Source organism: Haemaphysalis longicornis, unplaced genomic scaffold (assembly GCF_048455015.1).
Source record: "Haemaphysalis longicornis isolate Haplotype H1 unplaced genomic scaffold, Haemaphysalis longicornis Haplotype H1 scaffold_9, whole genome shotgun sequence".
NCBI classification, from domain to species: domain Eukaryota; kingdom Metazoa; phylum Arthropoda; class Arachnida; order Ixodida; family Ixodidae; genus Haemaphysalis; species Haemaphysalis longicornis.
Window position 1 is genome coordinate 54,903,784 of NW_027526460.1, and position 22,844 is coordinate 54,926,627.

The following is a 22,844-nucleotide window of genomic DNA, read 5'->3' on the forward strand; positions in this document are numbered from 1 at the left end:
CAATGACCAAGCAAAGAATTTCCCTCCACCCTTCAACGCTTGACCCGCGAGTATAACAAAGCCCAGCACTGGCGTTTTCTGTTTCTTTTCTTCTTGTCCTTTGCATTGCAACGATTGCGCACCCGAACACTCGCTGCATACGTTGACATCTAGCCGAAAGGCTGTGCGACAACTACAAAAAAAAAAAAAATCTGCAGTATGCCGCGACATCCGTTTTGCTGTACTTTGTTGTTGAACACTGTCTGCTGTCTTCTTCAAACCATGCACAGCGGCACAGAGCATACATTATTTGCCTTAAAAGAAAGAGTTAACGTTACTCTGAGCCGGCGTTACCTCACCGCGCGTTAACCGGACTTTCATGTTTTCTTCTGGGAGGAATACACAGCTGAACTCGGTACAATACTCATTGTTCTCACTCGGCGCAGGAAAAATTTGATTTGAGCGTGCAGGGCATCAACGCAAATGGCGCTGCAATTGAGCTGTTTCTCGCTAACGCTGAAAAAAATATCGCTGGGCGTTTATCCGACATCAACAGCTCCCTGAATCTACTCTTCCAGACTACAACTGTTAAGTATGTATTAACGATTTTCATTTCTTTAACAGTCTACTTGCGGGAGCAGCTAAAAATTATGTAATATTTCTGCCGCGCGCTGAATTCAGCTCAGCCGGCCACACAGCACTTTTCGTGGGGCGTGTAGTCACGGAAGACGATCGTCTTTCTTGTAAACAAAGGGAATGGGATGTAGTCAAGGGTACAAGGGCCATAAGGCGTTATAGAAGGAAGTATTCGGGTGCTTGAGCTGTTTATAAAACATTCAAACAGTGCGAATGCATAAGTTAACCCTTTATACATGTACCCAAACAGCAACTATTAGCATGTTTTAATTCTTTACATCAACCGCGAGGGAAGTGCTGTGCTGTGTGGGTGCAGGAAGACGATGCATATAATCCCACTCCGCGGGTGCGGGCCAATGGCAGCTTAGAGGCGCTCTTTAAAAAGCATATAGCCACGCGGGTGGTCCGCCGGTCATTCGGATGATCGTAACGACCTTTCTCATTTCTAATGCGAGAGGCTGAGTGGCTCACAGAGAGAAAAAATCGCCGCCGCAGCCAAAACTCCGTCGCTGCGACGCCTCATTTAGCTTCATAGCACGTGCCTCTGAAATAAATCACGAACTTCGCCATTGCCCCACCCAGTGGCTCAGCACTCACCAGCTTGCCAGGTGCAGTCACCAGCTTGCCAGGATGCGCCGCACGGCGCATCCTCTGCCGGCGCTGCGTCAGCTTGTGCTCGTCTCAGGACCGAACGAGCATGAACGATCAATCACACACTTACGCTTCCGCGTTCACTATATATGTTATAACAAGGTCTTTGAGAAAAAGCCGCAAACACTGTGTAGCAAAAAAAGGAGCCTTTGATAATCGCGGGATATTCGTCTTCAAAGAGTTCAAACAAGCGCAATTGCCTTGTTTTTTTTTTTTATTATTCTTGGTAACTTTCCCACTGTTCGTACGAGAAAAATATTTTGCCGCTTACACAACGTGCGTTTGGAGTGAACGTGTCAGTTCACTTGCCAACACCGTTTCAAGTGTCCTTGAAATTGCTAACGACGCCTTTTGAAGTTCGTCCCTACCTAAAATGCTCGTGCGCTTACAAAAGTTGCTCCAAGGTGGCGCCAAAAGCCTGGGAAGGGATGGGTAGGTAGGCGGAGTAATCATACGGATGAGAATTTAGAACAGCGAGGGGAGAAAAAAAGGGGGTGGGGGCGATGAGTTTAAAACAGAAAAGAGTGAGAGATGAGAGGGAGGAAGCAAATCTATAGGTTAGCTGGGAGTAGGGCAAGTAAACGTAATAAAACAGGCAAGTCGGTTCCTTACAACTGACGACCCGATTCAAAGGGAAAGCCACTAATCATCATCATCATGTGCGGGGCTGGAGCTGTAGAGCTGTAGACTCGCATTATTCGCCCCAAGCGCGAACACAGTCGGCCCCTGGCGGCGGCGGGACGAACCGCTCCTAGTGTGGATGGCGCTTTCGGGTCGTCTGCTTGTTCACGTTGCGCGCGGCGCAAGACGCGTGCTGCACACGACAAAACCACCAATGAGTGTATTCGTTTGACAGTAAGCAATGACTTGTTACTTCTGCTTGCGCATTTCCTCTAGAAACGCAATAATCAGCGGTCGTTGGGGGATACCGCGCTAGTTTACCTCCACAAAACATCGTCACCGTTGTCGCCGCTTGAGCGTGAAACGTGTTATAAAACATTGTTTCGACACATTGCACTTTCCTTATTGATGAGTGCAGTCGTCTACCGTTTCAAGAAAGTCAAAGGGATCTTTTTAAAAGTGGCGTGGTGGTTATACAAAGGATAAAAGTTTAGTACATGAAACGGGTAAGAAGCGACAAGACCCGTGCATACCCGTACATTTGCCACACCATTGTAAAATTGCGTTCTGTCATTTTAGAAAGAAGAACAAACAAACACAATTACACGGCACATGGCCCGAGCGCTATCGCCCATGCATTACCGGAGACGTATTTTACACCCGCAAGCGCCTGTGTGTTCGTGTTCTTCCCGTACCTTTTCTAAATTAAATACCATTTTTGGACAGTGGTTGTTTATACTGAGTTGCTAATTTCGCCTATTATTTAAAATACGATTCTGTGGATGTGCAAGAGTATTTAGGGGGGATTTCTCGGTAAAATACGTAGTTGTGAGTTTGCGTCGGTCATGTGGCATTCCTTGTGTCATTTTCATATATAACATTTTCAAATGCCGACATGAATCACCTTGCCCAGAAACGTGTCTCCCTCAGCATAACCAAATGCCTAATATGGTCACGTCTTAAGGGTGGACCTAAGCTTAAAGAAAGAGGAAAAACCGCGTAATATAATGCACGTTTTTGCCCACATGTGTGAGGGGTGTTTCCATGGCTCGCTGTTTTTTTTTTCCCACAATGCTTCCTTTCAATACAATTTCGAAAAAGGCTAGCCACAATTCCTGGAAAATCTCGGACCAAAGGGGGGTTAATCAAATTTAAAAATACGTGTTGAAGTACTGCTTTTTCACCGCTACAAAACACGACGCCTAGCGTACTTTCGATTGTTAGTAATACTGATAACCAACGTTTGTCACCCCCCCCCCCCCCAGAAAAAAAAAAACGAAATGCACAGAAAACTTTTATCCTTGCATTTTTTTAACCAATCCTCAAGAATTAAATGTCAAGACAAAGGTGATGTTCAGTTTACAAAACAAAGTAGTTACCGGGAACCCGTTGCGCTGATTCGCAACGAGAAAGAAAAAGGAAACGTTTTACTACATCTGCAACAGCGTAAATTCATTTGCCATCTTTAGGGTTCGTAAGCGACCTTATACGCAAGAATGCAAACACATCTCGCTGTTGCAGGCGCCTGTTAGATTTTAAAAGGAACGCAAATGGTTAACAGAGCAGCCGTAACAGAAAATTTGTGCTCACTGTGAGGTCCCAGAAGCTTGGTTTGCACACTGTAAACCTGCTTGTCACTTCGCGAAAACCAAGCTAAGCATGAGATGTTGCTTGTACTGCTGCGTTGACAATTCAATTCGATAGTTCGCTTGCGACGAAAGCAGCAAATAAGTGATCCGACACCGTTATTCATCAAACCTTCTCAGAGTCGCTAAAATTTCATTTAAAAGACCCGTTACAGCGTGATTACAATTATATCTCTGCGCTGATCAAAATTCAGTAATTTTATGTTGCCTTTCGAACACACAAAAAATATCGTAAGCTCTTAGAAAGAATGTCGGGGCAGGTAGGTGGTGTTACCATTTCAGGGCATCCCACAAATGCATGAATGCGTCATGCTACCAGTGAAAGCGATTGAGATTGCCGTTGTAAACTGAATTTCAGAGATCGAGGCTTCATGATTTGTTTCTGCTTATGCTTTTATTGAAGGTTCAAAGCCATAGTCTGGAAAGATCGAGCTTGCTACGAGCCACGGCGTACAAGTTCATTGTCACTATTACGCCCATTCTGAGATTCCCGATGGGTCGTCGCTTTTTTGGTGTAGTAATGAAAACTTACCGCCGCTTCCATGCTATACATTGAACGTTAAAGAACCGAACTACAGCATACCACTCTTGTTTGCGCCTTTAATGCGCACATACGGCGGGAAAAAGGCACGAAGCGTGCCCACAGTGTGCATTCTTACGGGCCGCTCAGCGGAGCATCCACACTAGCAGCGCGATGCTGTCGCCACCTACATGTCGATCTCGCGGCGAATAGCATCTGCGTGCTCTGATGTTCATCGACTCCAAAAGATTTATATCCTTCATGTCAACATCCAGTAGGTGCGCAAGACATCGGAACATTAGAGCTGATAAGTTCTCCCATTTTGATTGACTGTAGAGTTTAACGCGCCGAAGATACACCGAGGCGCACCGTAGTGGAGGGCTGCCGGATTAATTTTGTCCACGTGGGTACGTTTAATGTGCGCCGAAATCTCGACACTGCTCTTATTTTGGTCGTGCGGAGAAACCCGGCGCTGCCTTTTTCGATCAAACTTTTAGGTTCGATAGAAAAAGATTCGATCGAATCTTAAAACATTCGATCGAATGTATTAAGAGGTATGACAAAAAGCAAAAGGAGTAACTGGTTCTGATAAATAGTGATTATAAAAGTTCCCTCAGCTTTCTCGCAGTTCTCAAACATACTAAACTAGCTAATTTAAATCGGTATACAGATGGGGATCACTAAGCTCACATGCCAAATTGTTTCGGTGTCTGCGCTTGTGTCGTGAGGTGGTGTACCCCGAGCTATCACATCAGGATTGCTAGGTTCCGCTGTATCACCCTTCGAAAGACGCTACTCTCCGCTTTCTTTCGTGGGGCTACAGCGGCGGCGTCCACCGCTCTAACCCGGCGGTGGCCAACGCCGCTGCGGTGTTCGGGACGCCGCCCCCGCGAATTCCAGGTAACGGCTGGCCGAATCTCTGGCTTCACTCTTTTTAGATCCACGTGTGTGTATTGAAGTGACGTCGCGTTGGCAATTGTTGTGGGTGTCGTTTAAAGCGTTGCTTTCCAACCACCTTCAAAGCGTGGATTGGAGCTAGTTTCCTTTTTTTGCCAAAGAAAGAAATGTCCTCTACGAGCCGCGTTTTTCTCTTCTTTCCTTTATTTTCATCTGGAGATCAATGGGTTGTGTCATGTGTGCCTACCAATTTGCAAAAGCTTCACCCGATACCTTGCTCTCAACCCCATTCGTCGTCCACCAATCTTTTTAAGTCGTCCGTACATGGATCCCTTCGTGTCGCACCCGGCCACTCGAACGTGTCACATAGTATTAATAATGCCGCATATGCGGCGCACCTTGCTGAGCTATTTATGGTAGTTTGACCCAAATTTGAGTGAAACGTGAGGAAAGAAAAATGATCTATTGAAGACACCCCTATTTACCTTGTTGCAGCCCACAGCGTGCAATGCATAGTAATACTAAGCATGTAATGCATGATTGATATTCGGCTTGAGCCAACCTAAGTTGCCGCAACCAACGAATCTTAATAAAAAATTATGGTTGATCCCTCTGGCATATAGGAATCGGTAAAACACGAAAGTGGAAGGTGCCTTCACAGGAGCAGTTGAATGTTAAGGGAACCTCCTTCATGTGCGAAGGGTTCGTGAGCCTGATCCAACCAGACGAAGTGACGCCGACACCCGAGAAACAAAAAAAAAATAACTGGTTTATTCCGGGATAACAAAACCAAAAATGACATGTACAGAAACAACAGCTTGAAGAGCATAATGGTCATGGGGAAAGCGTGACAGCAGAGGGCGCCTCAATTCACGCGCGTCCCCTGTACACGAAGGCGTTGGCATCGAAGAGCTAACTGTCGGCGCTCATTAGCGTCATGATGCGCTCCTTCGCTTCGCCTCTCCTAGACGGCAGCACCATCTGAATGACTCGTAGCGAGGGACATAAGGCGCGTTCGTAGAGGTGCTCCCATCTCTGTTCATAGCGCACTAGGTAGAGCGCCACGTACCTCCTGCTGCGGCGAGAGGCACGTGGGCTCAAATGGCAATTTTTCTGGTGGCGTCACTTCCGTGACGGATATGGCGTCAGTGAAATTCTTGTGTGCCCGGGCAGAAAACACTTTCGTGTTAAAAAATCCGGCTTTAATACCCCTTTTGAAGTGATTGCAACGACGGTAGAGTCTAATGAGAGCTGATTGGCATACTCTAAACGCTCGTAAGCCCACATGCGCACACACTCCCTCGCACTCACACTCACACTCATGCTCACACACTCTCTACCCGGCCAGTTCATCCTTAACATAGGCTGTGGAGTGGATGACTTTTCGTTGTCCCCTCGTACAAGAAGCGATGAAACGTCACTGTCACTGATGAGGATACCAATTCTATGACGGTGCATCTCTGGAAGAACCACGGTGTGTCATATTCCGCTCATTCGTCGCTATCCCTCGTGTGATTGCAGCTACTGGCAGGTCAAACGCAGAAAGCCGTTAAATTCGCTGTTTTCGAACTCCGCGAGGAAAGCAATGTTTAGGCGGCCGGCGGATAATAAATAGATTAAGAACCTTTTTTTATTATTCATTTATTCTATTTATTTCCCCAAGGAAATCAATATTCCTAGAAATATGTCCATTTCTGCACTTCCGCTCTTTCCTAATTCTTATTGTAAAAGCCTTTTGATGAAAAATGGAAGGAAGGGAGGCCCGTATTGCACCTAAATATGCCCTAAACAAATCAATTGTTCACTGATTTCTTAACGTTAGTGCAAGAGGTTAAAAAGTGGGACCTTAACCTTACAATATCAAAGCCCTTATAGTTGAACAGCTGTTCGTGTTCGCACATCCGAAAATAAAGCGGCCTTTGATCAACGGCGGCGAATGCAGGGCATTGTTTGAACGGGGCTGTACCGCAATGCTTACATGCATACGAATTTTGTTAACAACAACCTGATAAATCGCACGTAGAAGCTACATTTAAAACGCGTCCAAAGTCATGAGATTACATTACTAAAAATTCTTGTTATCTAGCTCAAATGCCTTGACCCCGCCTTGAGTTAACGCGTGGTTAACGCTTGGGCACTGAAATAGAATTTTAAGGGGCAGTGGTCGCAACGCACGTGTGGGTTTCAGTGGCATTGAATGCGACCACATGTGGCATTTTTGTAGCGCTGCCTACATGAAATAAACATCAACGCGATTCAACCACAATGCAAATGACTTCGTTACTCTAATTTAAATTGCAAATATGGCGGAAGCGCTAAAACAGCGATATTAGTTTTCAAACTTCGTGATAAACACACGGCATTGAAAGTCATCTGATATCTGACAAATTATTACTAGTACTTCTCACTTCAGCGCGGCGTCTTCAGTGTATCCCGGCGCGTCAAAGGATGACACCTGCATGGTGTACTTCGGTTTACTTGCTTACTTTAACATGTTCACCTGAGCCAAATTTTGCGAGGATACCATCGCATTGCTATGGCACACCAGACCACCTGAACGGCGTCAGCCTTAATGCGGCTGTTATGTACTTTATGGAAGTAGCCCTAGCCCATATATGGAAACATGACACTGCAAAGGGTCACTGACGTGAATTTGTCAAGCTTCTGTTTTTGCTTGCACTACGTATACTGGGTGTAACACACTTCCGGGCTATAATGCGGTATTTATTTTATAAAGCTCGAAAGAACAAAAAAACTATTATGCGCGGTTTGCGGTGGCCGCACCAACAAGCAGCAGTGACGTCAATACGAGGTGATACGTGATTGGACGATGTCCACGATTGGAAATCAAGCCAGTTTCGGTTTCTGTTCTGGGAAACAACATGATTGGCATCGGACGTTATCGTCGGATGGGCATTCTCAGTATTTCAGTAATCAGCATACCGCGTTTCTGCCACGTTGTCGGCTGTAAAAGGCGCCAGATAAGCCTACCAGCACGGCTTGGAATCGTAACAATCACTAGCCGAGGCGTACGAAGCGGATGAACGCCCTCCGCGTCACCGGAGACGCTCAAACGCGATAAGCTTTTCCCCCACCCTTGGAGCTTGCCTGGCTCGTGCCTGTATAGTAAGAGGTGTGTTCGCGCCAGGCCAAGGGTGGGGCTGATTCGGGATTGTGCCTGCAATCAGTCGGTGCTTGTGACAACCCCACGTCGACGAGAACTCGCTCGTGGAGCAATCACCGTTGCAGCGCCAAAATCATTAAAACATTGGTCGATAAAACATAATAAACTTCAAGAAAAAGAACATGCACTGTCGGGGATTCGAACTTGCCAGTTGCAAAACGATATACATATTGCTCCAGACCACTCAGCCAAAGGCCAGCTGGCAGGGCCGGAAATATAAAGTATATAATGTATGGCCAGTTTACATTATTATTTAGTTCTGGCATTTCAAGCAGCTTAGATGACTATTTCTTGCATAGCGCTCCTGCAGCAGGCGTCCCAAAATTGCCACAATATCTCTTGTGTAGCGACTGCATTCCTTACACGGAAAAGCGTTCGCAGAATTCTGGTCGTACTGCTGACTGCTGTGCTTGTTCTCCCAGCGCAAAAAGTGCTTCTCGCACCCTGATTTTACGCTGTGTTATCAAAGTTTTGGTTGGTTTTAATTCCTTCGTATCTGTATTAACTTCGCTGACTCTTCTCCCCCCTTCTGTTGGCCTTGGATTTTTCTACTAGCGTAACATGCAGTCAACCCAGCGTTGCATGACCGCTTATGTGGAGCGTCCTGGACTTAGAGCTTGATACAGGCTGCAAACTAACAAACTAAAGGATCATTGTTCCTGGTCCAAACGTGCCGCGTCTTAGTTTGAGCAGAGCGAACGAATTGCGGCGAACCGCCGGCCACCGGCCGACTAAATGCTGGGCCGACTGATTCTGTCGAAGGGTCGGCTAGCCGTGCAGTAACGCAGTCAAGCCAATTCATCTTGTTTTGACGTCATACGAATAGTAATAGCAAATGGGCGAGGATGGAGAGAGGAGGATTGAATTTTCCAATTGATTTTTCTGCTGAACAAATACGCATAAACGCAGCTAAAGTGGTCGGAACATGGCCTAGACACTCCAGACGACAATTTGCCCGAGTAATCCCGCCATGTTTACAAAGCCCTCCAGTGTCCCTTTAAAGCGCTGGGGTTTGGACAAGAATGCGTATACATTGCAGCTGGCGTTATGAATACGTGCCTTTGCTTTTTTAAGCCCTTGCTTTTTAAAACAATAAGGTCGGGCAAGTCGTCAGATATTTGCGCCGTCGATCCGTGAACACAGGGTGATGGAAGAACCACCTAGCGCTTGTTAAAGGAACCATGAAGACAAAATGCAAACCTTTTTTAACTCGAAAAAACTGGCATTCACTACCTCACTCAGTTCCATTTCAGCCACAAAAGGCGTTTTGTTAATAAAAAAAAACGCAAGAGGTGCTGCAAAATGTTTAAATTTCACGCTGCAGTGACGTGATAAGGGCAGGAATGACGTACTCTGTGACCAGCACTAAAAACATGGTTATCAGTGTGTTAACTGCACGTCATCATTCACGTAATACGATCAAACGGCGAAGGAAAGATCCCTACAATCGCCCAGCCATGTTTTTGGTGATGGTTTAATCACCGGCCGCCCATCGGACAAACAAGATTTCGTGACGTCATAGAAAAGTTGCCGGAAAGTGACTGGGGAGTCGCCATTGATTCACACGTTTTCTTTAATAGCATCTCCGTAAGATGTTAGAATTTTGCGATAAAATTGGTGTCATTTTTGTAGGTACAAAGTAGTCAAGCCTTTGTCCCAAAATTGAAAAGCGCAAACCAAAGAACACGTGCACAACCCGCCATGCCACAAAATTCACAAAGTGCATGACGCATGTTACCTACCACATACCGCTGAAGGGCGACAAAATGTACATAGGGCATACGGGACGCTGTCTGAATGTTCGTATAAAAGAACGTGAAACATTGGTCATGCGAGGCGGCGGGCAAACTTGCCTGCCCATTGCCGAGGTTGTGGGTGCACCCCCCTCTCGGACAAAACTGCAATAATTGGTAGGGACGCCACGAAGTGCGAACGGGAGATTACAGAAGCGTATCAAATATGAAAGCGTGGTTTTGATGAGTGCGTGAGCGGGCCCTCACTATCGGTATCAGGCAAAGAAACCGAGTATTTAAAATAGAACCGATATTGAATCGCGTCATCAGCTTGTCTTTTAACTTTAGTTTTTTCGGCGCATGCCCGGACCTTCCTTTTCCTTCGAAATTTTATTCATTAAACTGTTGCTAGTCCCAGCGTGAGTGTTGTCCTGCTCTCTCCTCGTGTACGCATCTTCAAGGCGGGGTTACACCGTTCTTCAAAGTATGTACCAACAGGCCCAGCACCAAACTATTCTGCAATGGAGACTTTTTAATGAACCCACCATGTGGGCGCCGGCATTAGCTGCGGCCGCGTTGCTTTCCCTCCACTGCAGCTGCTCGACGTGCCCGTCGTCTGGCTTCTGGACACGCGTCACCACTTCTACGCGTTGTAAACTGGAGTGTGACGCGCGTGCATGGCTGAGAAGGCGTCCGAAGGGAATAGAAAGGGAATGGCAGAGACTAAATGTCGACACCAATGGGCAACAAAGGCAGCAGCTGGCAATCAATGCCAATGCTAAAGTGAACAAACCTGGCCCAGGAGATTGTTGGAGCATGAAGCATGGTTACCACGATGTGCCAGCGGCATTCACGAAACACCATGCTGCTTCCATGTTTTAGCAAGGTATGAAAGCGAATCTAAAATTTTGTTCAAACGAGAAATGCAACTCAAATATATTTTTGAAGTGAAGCACTGGAAAATGGCAGCATCTTCACTCCGTGGATGATGGTGAGGGTGCGGAGTACGGGGACTCGAAATGACGTCCAAGTTGCGTCCCGAGTGACATCCGATTTACGCCCCGACCGTCGTTCGATTTGCGCCGTGAGTTGCACCTTGATGATTCCCTAAATGAAACTGCAACTCACGGCTCAAATCGTATTTCGCTTGATTTTCGCTTGATGGTGGTGTGCGCACGGATGGACGCGGGCGAACATTGGGAGGTCCTCCGGTACTCCGCAACATTACGGGCGAGGGAATAAGCCGTTTGACTCTCGGGTACTACCTCACGTAGCCCAATGGGTAAGACGGCTCCCACTAACTCTGTCTGGTCTTCCAGACACAGGTTCGAATCGTGCCGGTGCCCGTGTGATTTTTTGCAAATGGTATGCGCATGGACGCGGACGGACATTGTGCGGTCCTGAGGTATTCCACACCTAACGAAAAATTAGTAAATCGCTGAGTAATTTCGTTGCGCAGTCACGAATCACAAAGCTGTCTACTTAACACTTCGTTCGGCATAAACTTGTGCCACGTTAAGGGCAATTCCCATGAGGTAAGGCTGTACTCCTTCTTTCTCTCCCTCAATGGGCTCCGTAGCCACGAAGCTGTTTCTATAGGTGTCGCTTATCCCCCTATTTTTCAAGCTAACCCATTCATTTGAATTCAGTATAATCCCCTTTTCCACTCAGGACTTTGCTACATCCCCTCTTAATTCTCTCACTCGTTTTCTATCATTAGTTCTTCTCAGCGTTTGAGGCCATCAACCAATCAGCGTTCACGGTTTCATAGTCGTGGACCGACGCCATCGCACGCACGTGCAAACTCAAGTAGCTCACATGGACCCCGCAACACTTGATAAACGCTTTCACTCTTTCCTTCGTGTCTGGAAGCACTGCGAAAGCTACAGCTATACCCAGCAGGGAGCGGCACTGCATGATGTGCTCATCACCCCAGATACGCCTTCCGTTTCTGCTTTGCCTTTGTGGCTTTATTTTTAAAGTTGCTATCGAAAAGAGTTCGTTGCTGCAACTGAAGGAAAACGCGCCAACAGCCGCTAATTGGCCTCCTGGACGTAATTCGGGCCGTCGAAAAACGTCAAGACCGGGAAAGAGAAAAAAATCTTTTTGAGCGAGTTTACAAGTTATCGGATGGGTATAAAGCAGTAATTTTTGGCTGAGGTACTTTGCGACACCGTAATATAACTACTGGGTGTGTTGGGTGACTACGTTCTGCAAGCATTTAAGATTTCAAAAAAAAGTTGAAAAGAAGTGTTGCAGCGTCCCTTAAACGGTTGCCTGTAACACTGCCGACAGCCGCTTTTACTGTTTCTTTCTTGCCTGGAAACATTACATAATACTGTTAAAGCCAGTAGCTCAATAGTTATCCCTAGTGACGCCACTACGCGATCTGCTGGTCGCAGCAGATACGTCTTCTAAGTTCGCTTTAAAGAGGCTATCGAATGCGTTCATTTTTGCAACTGAAAGGAAACTGGCCAATATCCCTGATCCCTCAAGCTCGCAAACAATGCCCGCACGGAGCAAGAGGGAAAAGTTCGAGGCCATTTCGCCCTGTAACGGTGGATGACCAGCGGAGCTTTTAGCATTTGTGGGCGTCACCTATACGTTTGTCGTACAGAGCCGCGTCACAGCAACCCGTAGTAACGAATGCTTGCACTTTCCGCTACTTTGAACACTGCCACGTCGGCATTTTCAGGAAAGTCTACAGTAACACGCCCATTTCATGCCCACTATTCCCGACTTCTCGAATGTCACCAATCACCATCAAATCCCTCTCCGATCACAGTCTTCCGTACACTGCGCAACAGAATACAAAAAAAAAATTAGCAGTGGCTTGGCTCGCCTATGCCAGGATATACGTAGCGTGAGTTAAGGTTCAGTTGGTTTTTCTTCTGGTTGTCTAAGATTAGCTTGATTATCATGTTTACTGCTGGTTCAATGACACACACACGGTATACGCATTATGCGACCCATGTATATTTATCAAGCGGCTCCAGCGCAGCGTCACCACTCGCCCGAGAGCTAAGCTGTTTCCACAGGAGCGCGCCGGTGTTGCTGCGACGCATGAGCCATCGGTTCCACACCCGGCCACCCCTCGCATGATCATCAAGTGGACCGGGCCACCACGTGGCACGTTTGCGCAGCACGCCTCTCCAGGGTCCACGCGAAACTGCTCAACCTCGGCCAGTGTAACTCACGCTACAAAATTTAAAGTCCCTTCGTTTCACGACAAACATGGCTGAAACGCGATGCTTGCTTGCGCCGCAAGCCGATTCGAAACAATCTCAAATCTCGTAAGGGATTCCTTCGTTGTCGTCTGAGTTTGGGCTTAGATGATGATGATGGTCTTGAAGTGTTGAAACGCACCCACTCCGGGGGATTGGCCAGGGGTAAAGCGTTGACTGTGCACCTGCAATTGATGTGCCTTCGTGGAAACCCATTGTGCAAATTGGCTTTCCTGCGGCGCGTTTTGGACGCAACGTTTTTAGATTTTAAACTTTAAAGACATTGATTATCTACCAGAGAAAGCTGCGCGTTTCAACCATCTTTCACTTCACCCACGACCATCATCATCGTCAGAGAAAGTTGGCTTTCCTGCACCTGCAGCAAGCTAATATGGCGGCTGGCTGTGCAGACTAGAAAACGCATATACGCTTCCTGCAGTGCGTTTTGGAGTGGACGGTCGCCATCACTGAAACAAAGAAAGCTCCGCTTTCGAAATTTCGGCCCTGAAAGTTCCTCTGAAATTTTGCTGATGCAGCTTTGGTCTGGGCTTATTTACTTGCGTAGTACCTGCGTCATTTAGCTGCATTCAACACTTCGCGGAACCCGTGTGTTTGTCGCGCCCGCCGCATATGGGCAGCCTTCCAGGTACGATCGGTGTTTAGCTTTGCAAGCGGCCTACTTTTTCTACTAAGCAGCCGAACCCATGATCGCACCGAGTGCGGGATGCTATGATGGTGATGATGAACAAATCTTTATTTGTCAAGCTGGTGCAGATGATAGGGCACCCGCCCGGTGGGGGGCTTCCCCATTCCGGGATTAGTACGCGTGGTTTGCTAATTTTCCTCTTGCTACGCCAAATTTACGCACATGCCTTAAACCATGTTCAGGCTGTTGTCGCAACTGTCGCAATAAATTTAAAGAATGACGTCGTTTCACGTCTCAGCCAACCTAACTGCTTGACACGCCTTTTTTTGCGCGTCCATAGATCACAATATGTATTTTGCGTCGGTAGTCTGAACATAGCCTTACTTGTTTTCTCTGCTTCCTCATACAGGGGGCTACGCAGTTTTTGGACACAGAGTTGCAAAATCCATGGGACGCTTGCCATATAAAGCTGATCTAAAGAGAGTGCCACATGGCACAAAATAGATGCAGGGGTGTGTTGCTTTGTAGAATTTCATACACCCGCCTACTTTCCCAGGGAAGGTTAAACTGCCATGTTCTCCTTTTTTCCATGTTAGCAGCACATTTAGTGCAAATAACGGAGTTCATTAGCCACATTTCCGAGATTTGGGAATGTTTTGAAACTGTTTGCGAACCGTTGTGGCGTGACAGACCCCGAAATAAAATTGTTTTGTAAGTAGCTGCCCCAATTATATATATTCTAGGGCAGAATTCACATATCACGTAAGGGTGTGTTGCATCGTAACTGTGGCACATCCTACGAAACGACAAACATTATTCGTCAACTAACATCTGGACAAACTGACATCTGCACTAAAAGATCAGACCATGGCGTTGAAAACATGCAGCCTGTGTGAACTACACAAAAAATTAAACCTTTTCATTTATTTTGCCCTGCACAATAACAGTTGTATTTTAAAGCGGAGCTTTCTTGTTCTCACTGCTGGGCGTGTCGTAACCAATACGCTCTGCAGAAAAGCCAACTTTACGCAGTGAGAAGGTACACGATGATGATGACGATGATGATGATGATGCTGAAACATGGAGGAAAACCGTCCCGTAGTTGGAATCGAACCTCGGTTCCTGGCGTTATGAAACCGACGTCTATCGTGTCACGCCGTCATCGAAATCGGGTCGCTCAGCGTTTCCTTTGAGTTCGTTGCGCAGGCGTTGGCTATGGACTTTGGCTTAATTGAAGTGGACATTCGGCAGTTTGGTTGTCGGACGACGGCGATGGTCTAACGACAACAATGGGGGGGAGCTCAGCTTTCTCGTGCATGAGCTATGCGTTTGCTGTCGTCTGAGTTTCGACTTTGCCTCGCATGCATCTTGCGCAATGATCGTTGATGCTTCGACTTTGATTACAGCCGCTTTGACTCTGGCACTTCGCCATTTGATTTTCGTACGCAAGAAAGGGTCGCGTTGCAACCATCGCCGTCGTTACACTGAGTGGCTTCTCATTTTTTTGTGCCAAAAATTTATCCAGAATAGCTTCAGCGCTGTATATTCAGATCGTGAAACAGAGGTGCTAGCAACAGCTTAAATTTTGCTCATGGTCAGTGAAATCAATGGAAAGAAAAAAAAATAAAGACAGTACAAATTCTTTTGCATGAGTTCGAACGTAAGGCGAAGCAAACGAAGACGAACACGTTGAAACGGTGTCGACATGTTTTCTTTGCGTTTACTATCCGTGTCCACGATTTCCTGTTAGCAAATTCATCACTTCGCCTTAATAAGGTTCTCTGTCTGTATGACTGCGATTGCATGAAACGGAACGTGCAATTTTTCCGGGAAGGAACTGCGGCTGCAAGGAAAGACGAACGTATGATTGATAGGCAAAACAGATGTAATAGCACGGTGCAGTTACTACCGAAGAGGCAGAGGAATGAACGTGTGTTGCGAGCAAAACGTAATATGGTGACGCCGTTCACTCGCGCGGGGACGTCCTCAGTACAGGATGCCACGGTAAGCTGCATCCAAATTGAAAATTCAACTTTAAGCGTAAAATAAAAATACCGGGCCATCTCCACTAACGTGAAACCTGTGGAGGGGCGAAGCATGCAGTCTATAGTAAGTGTATTCTTGACGCCGTGGCGTTTTTGCAAACAAAGACGAAACCGTTGTGGGGTGGAGGTACTCAGCTTTGCTGTGAAAGTCTCTTTTTTTTTTTGAAGCATGAAACTCTCTAGCGCGAGGCATTAAACATGTGTACCGGTGTTTTTTTTTTTTTTTAGTCCGCGTTACGAAGCGCTCCAGCGCGAGGCGCAAGCGAGTTTACCAGTGATTTTTCTTAGTACGTGTTACGTTCTATTGTGAGGCGTAAACGAGTTTCCGTGTGCTTTAGTACCGTGACTACATGAGACGAGGATTACGATGACAACGACGACAGAAGACACGCAAAGCCCCAGCCCCTAAGGGGCTTTACCCGTAAAACGTATTCGCATCGATTTCAGCCGAAATCGTTGTCCCGCAAGCTGTGAAAATACTTCAGAAAATGTAATCGTGAAATGAAAGAATGAAGAAGTGACATTTCACAACAATGTGTTCATAATTGGTTTCATTTCGATATACAAAAAAGATATAGGCATATATATTTTTGGAGGATTTTTGAGCAGACGCTGACCAATTAAATGGGAGGAATAAAACTGAATTGTCTGTAAATTGTGATTAAGCATACATGTAAGCTGATTAGCGAAAATTGGAAGGTCTACTGTCGCTTTTAACACGACGGTGTGTCATGCCCGGGTACACCAAGATCTCAGCGGTGTCATCCGTCACGGAACTGACATCGCCAGAAAAAGTTCAACTGACGGGTCTGCGCCCGGATTCGAGTAACGAACTCTGACCTCAACGGGAAATACACAGCGCTTTGCCCACTACGGTGTAAATTCAAGCGCAAGTACGTCTACGAACGCGCTTTATATCTTCCCACTACCTTCTTTATTCAGATGGTGCTGCCGTCTGGGACACTCGAAGCCAAGTTTTTCATGACGCCAATGAGCGCCGACAGTTGGCGCCTCGATGTCAGCGTCGTCGTGTACGCGGGACGCGGGTGAATTGAGGCATCCTCCGCCACCTACTGCTTTCGGTTTTGGTTTCGGTTCGGTTTCGTTAGCGCGGTTTTCAAGGGGCTGTGGTTTCAGTCGGATTTACGCAATGTTCCGGCGCGTGAATCCAGCATCTAACGTTGACGCGTCTAATGGTGCCGTACTGACGTAATATAAATAGCTATGTGCAAGTTTATATGGATGCACAATAAACATTGAAATGCTCCTGGGAAGGCAAATTTCACGTTCGTGTTTTACCGATTCCTATGAAAGAGGCATCAACCACATTTTTTTTTCTTTCAGCCTTAGGCGCGGAACAGTCGCCTCAATTATTCTGCTTTCGGTCTAACGTCGATCCCCGAACGGCTCCGGAAGCGTTGCGACATGCACGCAAGATGGAGCCTCTTCGGGGCTTCGAATAAGGCAGCGAAAAACAACCCAGCTGCGACTTTTCTTAGAAAGAGCAGCTGCCCATGCACTGATCACAAAGCGCTGTCCCAGTGCAGAAGGATAACTATTGTTCTTCCCACGTGCACAGCAAGAGTGCTGCGGTTTGAGCGCAATCCAAAAGTCACAGCAACATGTCCTCTATTATTGCAAGGGCAGCTTCTAACGACGTTAAAGGAACGCTGCTTCAAAGGGGCAGCCAACCGCTTTTGTGGAGTGCACGTCGTCTAGCTCATATTAAAGTCAGCGTTTTATATAGCGGGGTAACCTCAAGGGATTTCGATAGATATTGCAGGAAATAATTTTAGTTTGGCACTGAACTTCCTTATATCTGCAATGTAGCGTCATGTTGTGTCCAAACGTGGTGCTACCGTTCGTATGCAAAAATTTCCGTTTCGGTTTCAATGTCTGGTTCGAAAACCGCATGAAGGAATAAAAAAGACTACGTTTCATTCTTTTAGCGGAGGGACGTGTTTTTGAATACCTGTTTTCATCTCAGTTAAAAGTATCCTGCTGCGTGGCTCACTGTCATTGCTCGCAGCTTTCGTTTGGCAGAATACTAAGGCTGGTAGACCTAAAAATTGCGCTTTTAATCGTTCTAGATTCCTATCGGGAAAACCCTTTCGGTTTAAAGTGTTTAAAGTTATTCTCTTTGATTTAAAATGGCGAGCGTACTCTCCACAAAAATCGATTGGCTGTCCCGTTGAGTGCGAGCATAATGTAGCCGCGGCTCCCTTCAAGCTCCCAACTGACAGCTATGCATGGTTGTCGTGTCTTTATTAGGGAAACACGGCAGCCAATTTCCTTTACTGCGTCAGCGGTGACGCCGAAACTCCCTCCCCGTGGTCGGTTGTCGGCGCAGTGTACGTACAAAATGACTTCACAACACAGTAGGTCACATGACAGCGGCGCTGCATTGAACCGGTGGAAAGGCCGTAAGGAGACTGATTTTTTTAGCCTTACGGGATACATGTTTTTTGGCGGTTGTGTTCCGGAGAGCTGCACATAAGGGGCGCTGTTTCGTAAATATACAAAAAAATTGGCTCCAATCCACGCTGTGAAGGTGATGGGAAAGCAAAGCTTTAAATGACACCCACAACAATTGACCATGCGACGTCACTTGAATTCACACACGTGGCTCTACAAAGAGTGAAACCAGAGATGCTGCCAGACATTACCTGGAATTCGCCGGGGCGGAGTCCCGAACGCAGCAGCAGCGTCGGCCGCGGCCGCGCTAGAGTGGCGGACGCCGCCACTGTAGCCCGGCCGTGCGTTGGAAGAAAGAAAACGGAGAGGAGCATTTTCGGAAGGGTGAGACAGCGGAACCTATAGCCACCCTGATGGGCTAGCTCGGGGCTACACCAAAGCACGACACAAGCGCAGACACCAAAAAAATTCGGCATGTGAGCTTAGTGATTCCCATTTATACCGATTTAAAGTAAGTTTAGTAAGATTGAGAATTGCGAGAAAGCTGAGGGCACTTTTATAATCGCGATTTATCAGAACCAGTTGCTCCTTTCGCCTTTTGTAATTCCTCTTAATACACGACCGAATCGGCATTCCCCAATCTAGAAAACGGAGTCCCATTCGTGGCAAGCAGTGCGCAAAAAGTAGCGTTTCTATAGCGGCCAGATGTCTGTATGTGGTTTGTACACTTTGTTTTCCCGCCCGCAAACCAATCCTTAACGTATGTTTGCCGTACAACCACTTAATTCCGTCGGGTGCGGGTTACCCTGGAGATACTATCGAACAAGTTAATCAATCCGTGCGAAGGCACCGCGCAATGGACGCGAAGCTGCACCAAAACATGCCGAAAACAACCTTCGCTAAACCAGACGGCAAAGCCGTACCAGCGAAGCTGCCACCGGCAAGCAGGCACTTCCGCGCGGGGAACGCTGGGTAAATTCGCCGCGCCATCTCTAGTGTGCTCCGGGAGTGAAACCTTCCGCCTACCCTCCCTCCCCCCGCCGCCGCCTCCGATGGGTTGGGAGTTTGTTGACCCGCATGCCACGAAAGAACCATTGGCTGGTGGAGGTAGAAAGCTTTGCTTTAAAAAATTACGGTCGTTCCACTCAACGTGAAAGCTGTCGGAACAGCAGAGCTGTGATTCGCCATAATGGGCTGCAGCGCCGTTATCCGCTCAGTGCAGCATTTTAAATTTCCCGCCTTTGCAGTGCTCGCGCCTCCCCTGCCTGAAATTGCGCCAGCAAGAGTTCTGTTCTTTTTCCGCTTGCTTTAATTTCGTATGCTGGAGCTGTTTCACGCCATTTCGAACACGTAATTTTTTTTTCTTGTGCGGCTGGAGCCTGTCTGCGTCATTTTGAGCGCGCCATCTTTTTTCTTGCACGGCTGGAGCCTTTCTGTGGCATTTCGAATGCGCCATTTTTTTTCTTGCGCGGCTGGAGCCTTTCTGTGTGATTACTTGCGCACCATTTCTTCCTTGCGCGGGTACTTTTTTCGCTTAAAAACCAACCCAACGAGCGTTGCTAACTAAAGAAGGAACGCGGTGGCTGCCGGTTATATACACAGATTTTGCCCCGAAATATACCTGCAATTTTCTTTGCGCTAAATAACGCGAAGATGTATGACAAATTTCAGCGGTTCTCGCGAGGTTTGAACGGTTGGGATTATTCAAACCGCGTGGTTTTCGAAGGCTTAGTGCGACTCCCTGACGCCAGACAGAAGGCTCTACTTGGGTCCGTTAGCTCGCTTCGCCGCCCGACTCCGGCAGTCGCATCGACCGTTAGCAAGCTAAGACGACAACGCGAGTTCATAAAGTGCTCTGCACTTAAAAATCGCCGCAGGTGGTCTTCACCACAACGTTGCAGAACGACAAATCAGCGTGACCAAATGTGCGAAGTTGGCGAATGACGAGGCGCACCATGCGATTAGAGTGAAATATAGTATCTGCGCTGAGGCAACAGCGCAAGGCGTCCATTTGTGCTTTGTCCCTGTGCAGATCCCCACCCCCCCCCTCGGCCAGCCGTTTTTGACTTGGTCTCGTCATTCGCCAACGTCGCAGTTTCGGCGCAATTCACCGATTTGCCAACTTCCCATTTCTCCAACTTCTCAATTTCGGCGCTATTTGCCAATTCGCCAACTTCGCAATTCGCCAACGTCGCAAGTTTGGTCACGCTGACTGATCGTTCTGAAACGTCGTGGTGAAGCCCACTTGCGGCGATTGCTTAGAGTGAAGTGTTTTTTTTTTTTTTTTTTTTTATCTTAAAGAGACTGTGCAACACTTCTAAAAATGCTTTCACACTTTCCTTCGTGTCTGGAAGCACTGAGAAAGCTATAGTTATCGCCAACACGGAGCGGCACTGCGTGATTAGCCCGTCCCAGCAGATTCGCCTTCCTTTTGTGCACGTGGCTTTTTTTTAATTGGCTATCGAATGCATTCATTGCTGCAACTGAAAAAAAGCCGGCCAATAGCCGCTGCACCGCTGTAATGTGTAATTCTAGCAGTCGAAAAAGGCCAAGACCGGGAAAGAGGGAAAAATCTCTTGCGCAATTTTTAAGTTATCTGATGGGGACAGAGCAGTAGTTTTCGCGGAGGTACTTTGCGACCCCCTAATCTAAGTACTCGATGTGTAGGTTGACTACGTCCTGCAAGCATTTAAGATTTCGAAAAAACTTGAAAAAGGTTGCAGGGTCCCTTTAAGTTGCAAGCAGCGCTCGTCTACGCCGTTCGTGTGCCTTGTTCCTCCTTGTTTTTTCCACTTCTTTGTTCGATTACTTTAGACACATTTCCGAACAACTGGACCATCTTTTCCGCTATCACAATACGCACACCGACTCGCTCAGTTCCGGCACGACAGTTACCTAGAACAGGTTGGACAGCCAAAGAGTGTGTGAGAACCACTTCACGACAGGATGCCGCACAAGGTGGCCCAACACCGAGCCGAAGAAGAGAAACGGAAACTGCATGCCCGCCAAAGCATCGTACCGGACGCGGAAACCCGTGTTACATTATGTGAAAACCCCACAGGTTTGCAGTGAAGGTGTTTTACACTAGCTGAATTTTTCGTGCCCCTCTGGTGCATCAGAAAAAAAAATGTCCGTGTATTTGCTCCTTTTGTTGCAAATGTCGCGGAAAGACGGCAGTCGACTGGCGCCCCTGCCAAGTAAAGGCCTCCCTTCTCTTTCCCACTCACGTCTCATGCTGTTCCCCTCCCGTCTCCTTCCTCTAAAGATAACAGGCTAGAGGTTTGCTCGAGTCAATTAAATTTACCGCGTTCCACTGCTGCAAGTCGGGTGCCTCGATGCCAGCGCTGCCGTACGGCGGAGATGTGCGTGAATTAAGGCAGCCTACTCCAACGTTTATAGAACCACGTTGCCGTACTCCACGAGCGTTCCAAGCGGAACGTGGATCCGGTCTAGTGGAACCTTTCATTGCAATTGCCGTTTGATTTCTTAAATGCCACCAGGCGGTAGCGCTTGCAACAACAGGCGACGGTTTTTTGCCGTTGATTAAGCATTTCATTTGCTATCCCAAAAACCAAGCAACAAAACATGATTTTTTATTAAAGGAGCACTTGAAGTATCACTCATGTGTTGATTTGCTGCCTTCTATTTGCGTAATGTCTTGTTCTTGCTCAACAATGTTGACAAGTATGAACACTGACCCCGGACTTAGACGTTTAGGTTTGGGTGTGAGTATATAAGACTATTGCGCAGCTTTCGTTTCACTTTGGCCGGGTGGCTGAATCGAGTCACAGACAGACAGGTAGACCAAAATTTCCGCGTTTAAGCAACCCAAGAAAGACTATCGTCTTTAAAAAACGGTTCGCGGAGAAGCTGTTTCTCTCGCGAAAGCTTTACTGCCCTGAATATTATGAGGGCTATAGAGAAAAACAAGTAGGGCAAGTGACTATTAAGACCACTCTACCCTTGCGCCAAGCTTTATTTACTTGTTGTAATAAGTTAATAGTATCCCATATGTTAAAAACTACACGTGATTTAATATACAGAACATAGGGGTGGGGTTTTCATTTTCCTGGGAGGGGCAGGGACATGGCGGGTTTTCAAATCCATCTCTCTCTCTCTCTCTCTCTCTCTCTCTCTCTCTCTCTCTCTCTCTCTCTCTCTCTCTCTCTCTCTCTCTCTCTCTCTCTCTCTCTCTCTCTCTCCTCTCTCTCTCTCTCTCTCTCTCCTCTCTCTCTCTCCTCACACACACACACACACACACGCACGCACACACACCCACACACATACACACACACACACACGAGCTCGCGCACGCACGCACGCACGTATTATATATGAATATGTGGTGCGTGTTTGGGAATGCCTGCCTCAATCGAGCTTCAATTTTTTTCCTGGTTGTCCGAAGAGCACTGTTCTAGAAGGCGCTTTGTGGGTGCAATAACGCAGTTGGATGGAGTACAATGGCTTGAAACACCATGCGAAAAAATAGAACAAAGAAAAAAGGAGACGAGCAATTACTAGAGAGAAACAAATCATGAGAGTGCGTGCCGCGAACATAGAGCACGAAGAGAAAAAAAAAGCAAACTGTTACAGCTGGCACAGTAAAAATGTCCTTTTGTAGGGCAGTACTACACCACCTATGCTGCA

General features: G+C 47.1%; 1 long non-coding RNA gene across 1 annotated transcript in view; it reads left to right on the top strand.

Moving 5' to 3' along the window:
• Nucleotides 1-371: 371 nt before the first annotated feature.
• Nucleotides 372-22,844, top strand: part of LOC144151337 (uncharacterized) — a 102,194-nt gene continuing 79,721 nt past the window's right edge. The window contains exon 1 of the long non-coding RNA XR_013318852.1: nt 372-571. This is a non-coding gene — a long non-coding RNA (uncharacterized LOC144151337). The remainder of the gene's footprint in view (nt 572-22,844) is intronic.